We start from the raw sequence: 13,369 nt of genomic DNA, 5'->3' as shown, positions 1-13,369 counted from the left end.
GTGAAGTGAACTTCTGTTACTGCCAAATGCTTTAAATAGCTTGAGCCTCACCCACTGCAATCAGCAAGGATCTATCCAGACCTGGTCACAAGGTTTGGGAATGAGGGTACGATTCTCGTGCTGCCACTTCAAAAGACAAATTCGAAAAGGTTCAGAAAACTTTACAAGAATGATTGGCAGTATGACAAACCCACTGACCAGATATGAAAGCAATGCTGTATTGAGTTTGTTTAACTAAGAATAGTTCAAGGAGTGACTTGATCACAATCTCCTACAAATATTCTGAAGTTAGAGAGTTATTTAGTTTAACAAATGAAAGGATGATGAGTGCCAGCAGCCAGGAGGAGAAAGGAGGCAAATTCAGGCTATCACAAAGAGCGGGAAAGGTTCACTGGAACCATTTGAACCACTCCATCAGTGATGTCCTAAAATCAAATCAAGTGTCTGTCTGAGCTGCAGGCTTGACCATCTCCCACAGTAATTCCTGCATTAAAATAAATGGGTCTTGCCACAGCATGGAAGTGCAGCAGAAGATAAACTTAACATTATATCATATCCCTGTCTTGTGTCATGTTACGCTGTAAATTATTTAACTCAGAGGCAAACTTTGTTCTGGCTCGTGTAACACCAGATGCAAAAAGAGCCTTATTCATCAACAAGATCCCAAGATGCTCTTGCAACAGACATCATGGGGAAAAGTTGTTGCATTGCCAAGTTTAGATGGGAGCCTAATTCTGTTCTCCATATACACAGGCTTAGACATGTCTTAACCAATCAAAGAATTATTATAAATAACAGCAACAATTCTCATATTAGATGGAAAGCAGCTTCTAGCCTGTGAAGATGAGAAATAGGTTCCTCTTTTTTAACATGAATGCACACCTTTAAAAAGTCACTTCTGAAAAAAAAAAAAAAAAAAAAAAAAAAGGAAAGAAATTCTTAAGAATGCTTTTCTTAAGAAAAATAGGTTCAAAAATAGGTTCAAGTAGAATATAAAGCATATTTAATCCCCTCCTCCACACAGGACATTTATTCTCCCTCCCGCCACATGCATATTCAGACTTCATGACAAAGGAGCCTGTGCTGCCAGCTATATCATCTTGAACCACATATTTTACCCCATTCCTTGAGCAGAAACCAGTGTTTCTTTGGCTGTTACATGAAAGTGCTGCATACACTATTTAAAAAAATCCAAAGATCCTTTTTACCAGTGATCCCATTTTTAGGACTGGTCCCTCTGCTTCTTGACTTGTGGAAAAGCCTCTCTGTAGCTGCACTGTATTTTCCCATCCCAGCCATGGACTTAAGAGCTGAAACCACATTGCTACAGAGCCCATCATCTACATGATGATGAGTGACCACCAGCAGGATGAGTGCTCTTCCTGCTGCCAATGCAGCACCCCTCACCTGGCGTCATTCACCGAAGTGAATTGTGTGGGCTGCATCTGTCCCATGCCTGTATGCACATGGCACGAGGACCTCTTCCAAGGTTGCCTCAGGTTTTTCCCTGAGAACTGTACAGGATTTACCTGTCATGTCAGAGCCTTCAGGGAAAGCTTGGGGCATGATGGTGCCTGAATGGCACTGCCCTGCAGAAGTCAGATGAGCTTCCGAGCTGTTCTTGCTCCAAGGGGGGAATCCCTAAAGAGCTAATGGGACACATGGGAAGGAGCCCGAGGACAGGCCCTTTCCCAGCAAACCATCTTGGTTTCCAGTGATCCACAGCTTCAGGACTTTGTCAAGTGGATGGCCGTCTCTGGACTTGTGTTTATCAGCCCTTGTGGGAACCTCCACTTTTGGAGACAAGCACATGGGAGAAGAAAAAGGTTTTGGTGACACCCACTGAGGAATTCTCCATCTTCACTGTGTACACCAGTCACTCTCAGCAGTTTCCTCTCTGCCCCTTCCCAATGTCCTGTGTGCCTGAAAAACAAGAGCAAACCCAACCAGCGCTCAGGTCTCTTCCAAAAACAATTACATCATGTTTAAGCCATCAAGCATGTGATTTCCCGGCGCTGAAACTGAAAGCAGCCTCTCTCTGGGAGAGGAAGAGAAGCTGTGCAACAGGCAGCTTGGATTCAGGAGGAAAGGCTTTATCTGCCCTCCACAGAGAGGAGATAAAGGGACTGCGAATCAGCACCTCTGCAGCATCATGCAGGAGGGCGGGCTGTAGCCTTTGGAGAAGGAGAACACTTTAAGTATTCAGATATTTAGATATAGTGTTTTAGTATTTAGATTTTCAGCATATTTCCTAAGAAATTTGCTCATTTCTTCCAGAGCCATAAAGTGGTTTGTTTTTTTTTTTGTTGTTGTTTTGTTTTGTTGTTGTTTTGTTTTGTTTTGTTTTTTCCTGTTTTCTAAGTGGGAGTTTGAGCACTAGCACAGTGGGTGCACCTGCCTGGTTTAGAGTGTTAAGGCAAAGGGATGCAAGGAAATCTCAGCTTGCCTAACCCCATGCACCACAGAGCCCCCAGTTTCTATGTGGCAAGAGGTGTTGCTGAGTCCCACAGCAGCAGCACGAGGCGTTTCCTGTGCCCAGGTTCTTGCCAGCTCCTCCGTTTCTTGTCCTGTTTTCCTGCAGCCTCATGACTAAGGGGAGGGAAGTGCAGGGGGGTGAGACTGGCTCTGCTCCTGCAGTTAGTGCCTGGCCTGACTCAGGTCCCATGTGGAGAACTCACAAGGATCCCCTTTGATCCATGCACAGTGAGGAGGCTGCAAAATGAGGACAGAGGCTACGAAAGCTGCAGAATAACTAAGCCAAGTGAGGAAACCTACTGAGAACTTTTGTCTGAGACAAATCCCAGTCTTGGGAGACTCAGGTGTGTTTCCCCAGCCGGGACAGGCAAGTCTGCAACTTGAAGACTCTGGCTGAGAGCAGGGTTTCCTGAAACCATCCAGCTTCTCTTTCCTGAAAGCTTTGCTCAGTGGATTAGCAGATGTCTTTGTTGAAATCCTGGCTACCTGCCAAGGATTACTGTAAACACTTGGCAAGGTGCAGGCTCTTGGCACTGACGCTGGGTGTTGGAGAGAGGAGCTGCAGTTCACCTCGCTGAGTGGCACTTTTGATGTTCACACTCACAAATAAGCTGTTAACTGGAAACACCCCAGGCGGGGGTAATGCATCTGCTGCAGAAACTCTCACCCCCAAAACATCAGTTTATTTTTGTTCTCCCACATCTCTTACCAAGGAGTGGTAAGGGGTTATTTGCCTGGTTACTGGGAGTGGAAGCGGCTGTTCCCAGCCCTGTGAAGTCCCACACACTTGACACAGTCCCACGCAGTGGCCAGTGTAAAGACAGCATCTGTGTGGTGCCTGGTGTCAAAAACAAGAGAAGACTGTAATAGAATCACAGAATTGTAGACTCACTGAGCTTGGAAAAGACCTTCAAGATCACCAAGTCCAACCATCAACCTGACCTACCAAGTCCCATCCGTAAACATCTCCCCACTAAGGTGCCACATCCACACACTCTAAATACCTCCAGGGCTGGGGCCTCCACCCTGGGCAGCCCATTCCAATGTTTGATCACTCTCTCCATAAAGAAATTCTTCCTAATTTCAAACTGAAACCTCTCCTGGCACAGCTTGACACTATTTCCTCTTGTCACCTGAGAAAAGAGACCAACACCCACCTCGCTACAACCTCTGTCAGGTAGTTGGGAAAGCAATGAGGCCTCAGCCTCCTCCTCTCCAGACTAAACAGCCCAGTTCCCTCAGCCACTGCTCATAACTCTTATTTTCCAGTCCCTTCACCAGCTTCATTGCTCTTTCCTGCATTCACTCAAGCACCTTGATGTCCTTCTTGTAGTGTGGGATCCCCAAACTGAACACAGTACTCGAGATGGGGCCTCACTAGAGCTAAGCACAGAGGGACAATCACTTCCCTGGTCCTGCTGGCCACGCTATTTCTGATACAGGCCAGGATGCTGTTGGCCTTCTTAGCCACCTGGGCATGCTGCTGGCTCACATTCAGCCAGCTGCTGACCAGCATCCCCATTTTCTTTTCTGCTGGGCACCTTTCCAGCCACTCTTCCCCAAGCCTGTACAGCTGCATGGGGTTGCTGTGACCCAAATGCAGCACCCGGTGTTTAGCATCATTGAATGTCATGCAATTGGACTTGGCCCATCGATCAAACCTATCCAGATCCCTCTGCAAAGTCTTCTTACCCTCAAGAAATTGCTATATGATCTAGGATCTAATACAGGCCTGTGTGGTTGTGTCCAGGAGTTACTGGCATGGCATTAGGAGCAGCTCATGGTAAGCAGGATCAGGCGAGTGCTGTGAGACGCCTACGGGCTGTCTCTCCTGTCACTTGGTAAGGATTTCAGGTGCCTGCACCACAGCAGGACTAGGAAGTGACAAGAGGACCCCCTTGCTGAGGGATGCTGTAAGGGCACACGGCATTTGCCCAGCCTGTCAACACTGTAGGACTGTGGTCCTTTCAGGCAGAATGCCTGTGGGGACATTCAGCTGTGACTGCCTAACACAACCAGCCACGCTGAACTTGGTGTTTAAACCCAAAACTCTAGTCATCTGGGTGATGCAGGACTGCCCTGAAAACTGCTTAAGAAAACCTGTCCAACCCCATTTCAGGATGTCAGTGACTGTGCTTGCCAATACCTTAACAAGTGGCTCCAACAGTTAATTACCTTCCCTGTTACAAATGTGTGCTGTTTCCAGTCCCAGTATGCCCAGGTCAGCCAGCAGCTCCTGGCTTGCACTTTTCTCTTCTCTGCCAGACTGAAGAAGCCTCCTTCCCTCCTTCCTATAGGAGCTGCCAGGGTTCTGGCTGGTTCTGAGCTGCAGGCACCCTGGGTGCAGGATGTGGGACCTGCTGCCGGCTCCCCAGGGGAGCTCTGCCAGCAGGAGCTCCCAGCTCCCCTTGGTCCTTCATCCCTGTCCTCCAGGTCCCCATCTCCTTATGCTCCTACATTGCACTTGCACAGTAAAGTCGCCATCCTTCATTTGCTCTTCTGAGCCACGCAGACTTAGAGGTGACCCTCGTAACCGCTTTCTGCTCGTTCATATCCAGCCCTCCCGGCCTCCAGCACCTCCATCCCCTGAGCTGCAGGGTGGCCACGGTGCCCTTTCCCCCGAACTGTCCCAGGTTCAGTCCCCTTCCTAGGGCCTGTGCTGGCTGTGCCGGGGGCTGTGCTGTGCTCTCAGCTTGGCCGCCCGGCCCCCAGTTTCCCGATGGAATGGCTCCACCTAGTGCGTGTCCTCCTCCAGCCCGGACACGGCCACTCTCTGCCAGGGCAGGGTAGCCAAGCGAGGGTCTGGGTGAAATCAGGACTTACTCAGCTGCTCGGCTCCTGGGTGTTATACTCTGGAAGGTCTGTATTGAGGCTTTCTTTGATTTGTATCCCTACAGGCATCACTGGGTGGCAGAGAGAGCTGGTGCCAAGGAGTAGGTTGTGTAAGAGTCCTCTGGCTCTTTTAGTGAGGATTTGGGGCTACCGACCATGTAACATGCTCCCCTGGCCCCCTTGAGCTCTGTGAACCTTACACAGTTCGACAAGCCAAGTGCAAAGTCCTGCCCCCAGCTCAGGTCAGTGCCCTGTATCAGCACAGACTGGGAGATGAGTGGGCTGAGAGGAGCCCTGCAGAGCAGGACCTGGGGGTGCTGGTGGATGAAAAGCTTGACATGAGTCTGCAATGTGCACTTCAGTCATTTCACATATTTAAATACAGAAGATTCTTCTCTGTCCAAGCCCATCACAGATTTGCTGGTCACAGGTAGCCAGACATCAAGTCAAGGCCCAGGGAAAAAAACTCTTCCATGCCTACCTACTTGGAAACCACCAAGGCGCCCATCCAGGACCTGTCTTGGCTGTGTATTTCTTTTGAATCTCTGCTAAGCTACACCCAGCCTCTACTGCTTGGTTCTGTGGTATTTTTGTTCCTTCTGCATAGTCGTTCATAGCTTTCCCAGGAACTGGAGCTCAGAGGAACTGAAGGTAATCGCTATCAGGCTCTGCCATGCTTGGCCATGCTTGACTCATGCCTGGGACTGCTCTCCCATAGCCAGGACAGCTCTGGGCTCATGGCTGCTGCACTTGCAGGAGCTAGGAGGAAGCTTATTAATGGTTACAACACAATTTTATGGCTGATTGGGAAAGCTCATGCCCTCAGAAGTCCTTTTTCCTAGAATGGCACAATGTCTGATGATGAATGTTTGATTGTCATGTTGAGTTATGCTGATACTGTGCAGCTGAAGTCACCATGCCAACCATGCCAATTTTGTTGTTGTTGTTGTTGTTTGTTTGTTTGTTTGTTTTCTTAAGATACAGAGATTTTTCAGATTTTGAGAAAGAAGGAAATACCTACTGAGATTTTTAACATTCTCTTGGCATCAGGATGCCAGGTATCTATGAGGCACCTTCTTAGGCATTTCATTGCATCTGGAAACTTACCCATATGCTAGAATTCCCACTGGGAAACTGTGTCCCTTTGACTCAGGCTACCTTCCAGGGAGAAAGCAATACAGGGAGATTGTAATTAGCCTTCAATGTTCAATGTTTTTTTTTTTTTTTTTTTTTTTTTTTTTTTAAATAGGTGAATCAGAGATATGTTTTTCTTGGACAAGTGGCCCTGACTCAAGGAACCACACAACCTGGCACCTTCTCCCTTCACAAAGAGGAGAGCAGGGAGAGTGGCTGTGACTCTGGGTGAAGGTGCTCTGCTTTATATTGCCTGAGACGTCTGCACAGAGAGAGCTGATGGGCAAAGACCCAATATGTCACAAATTTCCATGAAAGAAACCAAGTTCGGGAACTTATAGGTCACATCAACAGGGACAAAAAAATCTGGTGGAGCTGGATATTTATTTGGGGTATCCCATTTTATTTTGAAGACTAGACAAAGGTGGTCAGCCCTTCCAAAACTCCTGCTTTGCTGCCTTTGCTTGCTGTGCTGCTGGCTTCTCTCCTAGCCCTGTGCTCTTGCAGTGCTCACACAATGACAGGCGGGTTTGCAATCCCCAGCAGATCCTTGCTGACTCCCATGGCGAGCCCAACAAACAAATACAGCTGACACCAAGTGACCCCGCAGGGCTTCCCTCACCTTCTGGGACCAGATTGCTCCTTCCTTACAACAACTGGTCTAGTGAAGAAATCCCTTACTTGCTAGCAGCAAGGATTAGTGGAAGTCTAAAAAGTATGATCCACGGGGTAAGAATGAAAGAATTGGGTTGTTTGGTCCAGGGGACTGAAGGCTGGGGGAAGATGCGACAGCTGTGGAGTAGCTGACGTCCAAACTTCCTTTCAGCAGCTGCATTTCCCGTACTCCTATGATAACAGCCCTCCAATAAATAACAGACAGCCACAAAGAAGAAGGGAATAAACTCTTCTCTGTGTCTGTCTGGAGAGGATGAGAAGTCATGGGATGAAACTGCGGTGAGAGAGCTTTAGTTAGACATTTGGGGACTGATGAAATGTAAATACAGCAATGCGCCAGAACAGATTGCCTGACATCAAGTCTCCATTAGTGGAAGTTTCTGAGAGAAAAAAAATAAAAATAAAAAATAGACAAACATCCATCAGAAAGGGTTTAAGCTGAATTTACCCTGTGCCAGAGCAGGGAGATTTGACAGGTCATCAAAGCACTGCTCCATCTCTGTTTTCTCTGCTTTTCTACTTCTGTTCTCAACCATCTCACAGATTCAGGTGGTTGTTTAACTGCAGTCAGCCTTGAATCAGATCACCCTTTCCAGGTGCAGATTTTAGGATGAGGTTTTCATTCCCATCAAAATGAAAATCGAGCTGCAGGGGAAGCAGTGCTATGCCGTGCTGCCTCTGCACAACAGGGTGGCCAGAGGATGGAGAGCCTCCCTGGGAACATCTTGGAGGGATCAGGGAGCAGGCTGGTCTTTCTCAATGTTCTTATGGCTCAAAACCTCTTCCTTTTGTTTTCTTCTGAAGATTTTCAGTGGATTTGGATGCAACACAATGGGGGTAACGGTGATTAAGGTGTAGGAGCACCCCAACAAAGTGCCATGAAGTTAGGGCACAGGAGCTCTGAGTTGCAATGGTCATCCTGGGTTTCCATCACTTTTGTGCTTGTAAGGGCTAGGTCAGTCTCCACATTGCATGTCTCGGCAAGGAAGGGTGGTATTTTTGCCCAGGATGCTTCAGATGCAGCTTCAGTCATGCCTGGTGAACATCACAAGATGTTTCCCTTCTGTTCTGATGAGTCTGGTGCTTTTGGCTGGATTCCCATCTCTCGCTAGGTTGGGGAATCACAAGCGTATATGAGACATGAAGTGGCTCATAGCGAACCTTTTACATAGGGCAAGTTCCTTCTTCTCCAGGAACTGTAGGAGAAAATAAAAATGTCAAATTCTACTGAGGAACAAGGCAGCCCTGTAACCCTGGCAGTCCTCATGCTCCTCCACGCTCTCCTCCCAGACAGACAAATGTCCTCAGAAGGATGCTCAGGAGGAGATTTGGGAAAGGGGAAATTTCTCCTGGTTAGAAGCAAAAGCATTATGGACTCTGCCTTTCCTGCATTCTGTTACAGGATATCTTCTGTCACACTCTATCCTGAAAGTGAATGCTAATAAACAGCCATATAAAAAAATGTTCTCTCAGTATAAATTGCCAAGTATTTGTGCAATAATCTTGTTAGAGACTTGGTATGGCTCATTTCTGTCTTCATAATGTCTCCCGGAAAAGTCCATAAGAGAAAGCACAGTATTCACTTCATATGATTACAAAAAGCCTGGGAACTCAATATTTAGTTTTGTTTACAGTTTAACATCCTCCTCTTTAGCTAGAGAGCATAACATTATTGTGTATCCATGATAGACTGGAAATTTTTGATGTCATGTGTAATTTTCTTTTTTGCTTCCCTTTTTAAAAAAAAAAATAGAGAAGAGGTAACTGCATATGTTACCAACTCACAAATGGTTAATGCTGGCGAGACCCATAGCAGCCATTTACCAGTACTGAAGGAGGAAAGTGACATGAGTAATGAAATAGAAGAAGAAATATCAGAGGAAACTACGAAAGAAGAAATGAAGTATCTATATAATTTATCAAGAGCAAAACTCGTGTTTAAAAGGAGACCAAGCAGATAACCAGTTGAGGCATCAGAGAACATCCTACGTAGAAATTTCTGCATTTAAGTGATTGATTTTGCCCCCAGTTTAGCCCTTGAATCTCAGGGATAAGCCAGCTTTCAGGGGAGTTTATGTCTCCTCTCTGGTGGGCTCCAGAGATGTGATTTTGGTGTGTCCAGAGCCACTTGGGTGGATTTCAGGGCTGCTGCCCTGGCTGAACTGAAATGCATGCCAGGATGCTGGAGCCATGGTGGCTGCTCCTCTTGGGCACTGTGGTGATGGGAGATGTGGGTGCCCTGCCTGCTTCTGGCACCCCCTCTTTGGCCCAGGCCAGACAGCAGCAAGCCATGTCCCTTTTGCTGTCCCCAGGAACCTGCAGGATGTGGTGCAGCTCTTTGCTGGTGCTTGTAGCAGGCACAATGCCACCATTTGTCTCCCACCCTGGCTCTCCCCAGCTCCACAGCCCCAGTCCTGTCCCGCTTTCGATCTGCAGTTGAATGTCTGAGGACAATCTGGCAGACAGCTTTGATTCCTTGGCTGTTTTCCTGCTCAAGAGCAGGGATGTACTCCAGGGATGGTTTTCAGTTCAGTGCCTTGCAGCACGCTGGTGAGGGGAAGCGTGCTTGTCCTTCATCACACATGGGACAAAAGCAAGCAATTTTTAATGCCTTTTCCCCATTCTTTCAAACTCTGCTATGCGTGTGAAGCAGCCCTGTTGCTTGTTTTTCTAAAGCTGTTTGCTGCCTAATTTAGGATACTCTGCTTGAAAGTCTCTAGCCTGAGCTGTAAAACCACAGCTGTGTTTTGCAGATGAGAGACTTGGGTTGGTTTCAGATTGTGCTTTTGGAAAGGCCACTGCCATCCTAAGCAAAGGCAACACAAATGGCATGAGTCCATTCTTCAGCAGTGAACTGTGAGAGCTGCAGCCTTCCCTGCGAGCCTGTGTTTTGGAAGGACAGAAGTCCTTCTCTGTTAATTTTGGATTGACAAAGAAAACAAACAAAAAATTCTTCTGTGTTTAACCGTTCCATTTCTTCAGTCTGTCTCAATTTCTATCACCAGCAGAGTTAAAAGAAAAATAGACGACACCATCAAAAACTCCTAAAGCCTCCAAAAAGCCAGTTTAGGCCCAGTAAGTGTGGGATACAACCATCCGCTTCTACCAAAGCTGCTTTCTGGGCTGACAGAGCCCAGAGATGGCTCATAAAGCATGTCCACGTGGTGTGGCTTCAACAGGGCGCTCCCCTTCCATGCATAAATCAATTTTGGCCACTTTTGAATCCAGGCTGGAGACATCTGGATGTTTCCCCATTCATGTGTCATGGCGGGGAGGATGAAATTGAGAACAAAGTGTGCAACTGTGGAAAAAACAAAACCTAGGGGGCTCGGGGCAAATGTGTGCCAGAGGCTGCCCATAAGTAAGAAACTGCTGCTGCCATGGGATCAGCACAGCACGCTTCCCTCTTGCCCCAAAGCAGACTGTCCAGAAGATTTTGGGGAAGGCACTTGGTTCACCCTATGCTGCGGGTCCTTATTTGTAACAGAAGGACTCTCTGTTTCTAAAGCAGGGGGTTATGAGGAGAAGTGGGAGGGGAGCAGGGGGTGGTGGCCCCTGCTCTCTGTCATGAGGGGGCTGAGGAGAAAAGTGAGGTGAAATGGAAACTGAGGGGTGAAAATAGTAGTTTGTGAGCAATTATAGGTGGCTCATTTCTTCTCTTAGGAGTGAGTTTCTATATCTGAGTAATCAGTAACAAGAGACATGGGGAAGGCTGGATACTCAGCGACTTCTTTGCCTCTGTCTGCACTGGTAGATGGGCTTCCCAAGTCTTTCATTCCCTGAACACATAGGTGGAGGCTGAGGGAGCAAAGTCCCAGCCACTGTAAGTGAAGAGCCATCACCTGATGAATCTCAACAGGTACAAGGCTATGGGACCTCATGGCATGAATCCCAAGGTCCTGAGGGAACTGGCTGATGTAGTCACCAAGCCTCTCTCTATCATAGCTGGAAAGTCCTGGCAGTCGGGCAATGTCCCTGGTGAATGGAAAATGGAAACATCATGCCCCTACTCTTCAACAATTAAAACAAAGTGTAGAACAAAGGGCACTAGTCTTCAACAATTAAAACAATTAGGAGACATTTCTTCTCAGAAAGAGCAGCCAGGCATTGGAACGGGTTGCCCAGGGAAGTGGTCGAGTCACCGTCCCTGGGGGTGTTCAAGGAAAGGTTGGATGTGGTGCCTGGGGACATGGGTTAGTGGGTGACATGGATGGTAGGAGGACGTTTGGACCAGGTGATCTTGGAGGTCTTTATTTTTCTATGATTCTACGAAGATAAAGTGACTGAAGCATGGATCTGTGAAGGCTGCTCCTCCTGCTTGGGCTCTTCCCAGGGTGAAGCTGCCCTGACAGCAGCATCCCGTAGCTGTACCTGCACCTGGGGATTCACCGCTGCATTTGTGTGAAGGCCCTCACTGGAGATGGGTGCAAGTTTCTGTAGACCGAGGCTAAAAAGAAATGAGATGTGCAGGGCATCCATGCAGTAACCCACAAAAGTGATGGGAACCAGGGGCCTGGCTGGTAAATCATTAGCTCAAGCTGCTCAGGACAACAGTAATCTTGTTATAGCCACTCCTAGCTCACACCGGAGCACAACTCTCCACAGGGGATTTGGTGCTTGAGAGGAGTTTGGAAGGACTCTTGCAAAAAGGACAAAGCAATGAGCAGGGACTGGCACAGGGATCTGAGCACCGCTGCTGACCCTGAAGAGCCAGAGGTGCTGGTAGAGCATCTGAAAAATAGGAGGGGGGGTTGAAGTATTGCAACCATCTTTAGGGGGTGACTGTCTTCAGTCCACATCCACATGCAGCCCTCCTGAGTGTGGTAGAGCAGCTGAACCGCTTTGGCCTCTGGTGCCTTCATGCTGGGTGCAGTGAGCATTTGGCTCAGTTTTTCCTCGCTGTAGCACAGGAGAAAGACCCTGACGATGGGGATGAAGGAGCTCTGGGCCAGATGGCATCACAGTGGTGTGGACCTCCTCCTCTTCTGTGGAGGTTTTTGGGGCAGGTGAATGCTCCTTGGCCAGGAGAGTTGTAGGTAAAGTCAGCATTGCCTGGAGCTGTGAAAATGATGGTCATTCCCGTAGGAATTGGCCCTGGGTCTATTGACTTGAGATTCTCCTGTCTTAGCAAAAGACTCAGGGCTGTTGGAACATGGCTTGAGGCAACAAAACCCGCCAGTGTCAGGTGGGCGATGAAGCAAATGCATTGCATGCTGCAGAGATGGCAGATGGGCATCAGAGGCCAGCCTTCTCCTGGGCCTCTGTCCTTAGGCAGGCAGCAGCACGTGACACCACCGCTCTCCTTGGTTGCCTTTTGCTGGTTTGCAAGCACCACGATGTTTCCAGTGCCCGCTGGCTGCCCTGGTTCCATGCAGCATCGACATCCACATTTCCTCCTGCTCCATCCTGGGCCTGGGCAGCTCTGGGGCAGAGAGGAGGCCAGCCGAAACTGCTGGGGCAGGGCAGCGCCCTTTGGACTTCCGCGAAGCGATGGCAGCGGCAGGGCTGCTCTGTGCGTGTTTGTTGAGGCGGGAGTGTGCGAGCAGCCCCCTGCACCCCTGCCAGGGGCACGCAGTCAGCCAGAGCCGGGGTGGTCCAAGCCCTTCTGCTGGCCACCTGAGTCAGAGGCTCCCTTAAACAATGCTAATAAATCCTTTATTTACCAAAGCCCTATCAAAATGCCCCTAAAACTGTCCCATCTCACCAGATCCCTTCAGCGTGCAGCTTGAGGATCCCAGAGGAGGCTCCTGCAGGAGCAGTGGCCTTGTGGCCAGCAGGAGCTCATGGTGGCCAAGGCTACAAGAGGGCGATGGCCTCCAGGAAGAAGGCTCTGGAGGACCACATCCATCCATGGGGAGAGACAAGGGTGTGAGCATGGCCATCCACAGGGTGCGCAGAGCTCTCCCACCCCTTTAATTTAAGCAAAAATCTTCCAGATTCAGCTAATGCACGAGCATCCGAACTTGGATAAAAAAAATAGTAGTGTGTGAGCAATTATAGGTGGCCAATTTCTTCTCTTAGGAGTGAGTTTCTATATCTGAGTAATCAGTAACGAGAGACATGGGGAAGGCTGGGTACTCAGCAACTTCTTTGCCTCTGTCTGCACTGGCAGATGGGCTTCCCAAGTCTTTCATTCCCTGAACCCGTAGATGAAGGTCTGCCCCAGTCACCTCCAGGTGCTGCCCCAGCTCCAGCCCAGCTGCAGCCCCTGGGACTCCTGGAGTCACGGGGCTGGGTGTGGGACAGGGATGGG

This window comes from Aythya ferina, assembly GCF_964211825.1.
Source record: "Aythya ferina genome assembly, chromosome: 23".
In the NCBI taxonomy this organism is placed as follows: Eukaryota; Metazoa; Chordata; class Aves; order Anseriformes; family Anatidae; genus Aythya; species Aythya ferina.
This window is presented reverse-complemented; position numbering follows the sequence as displayed.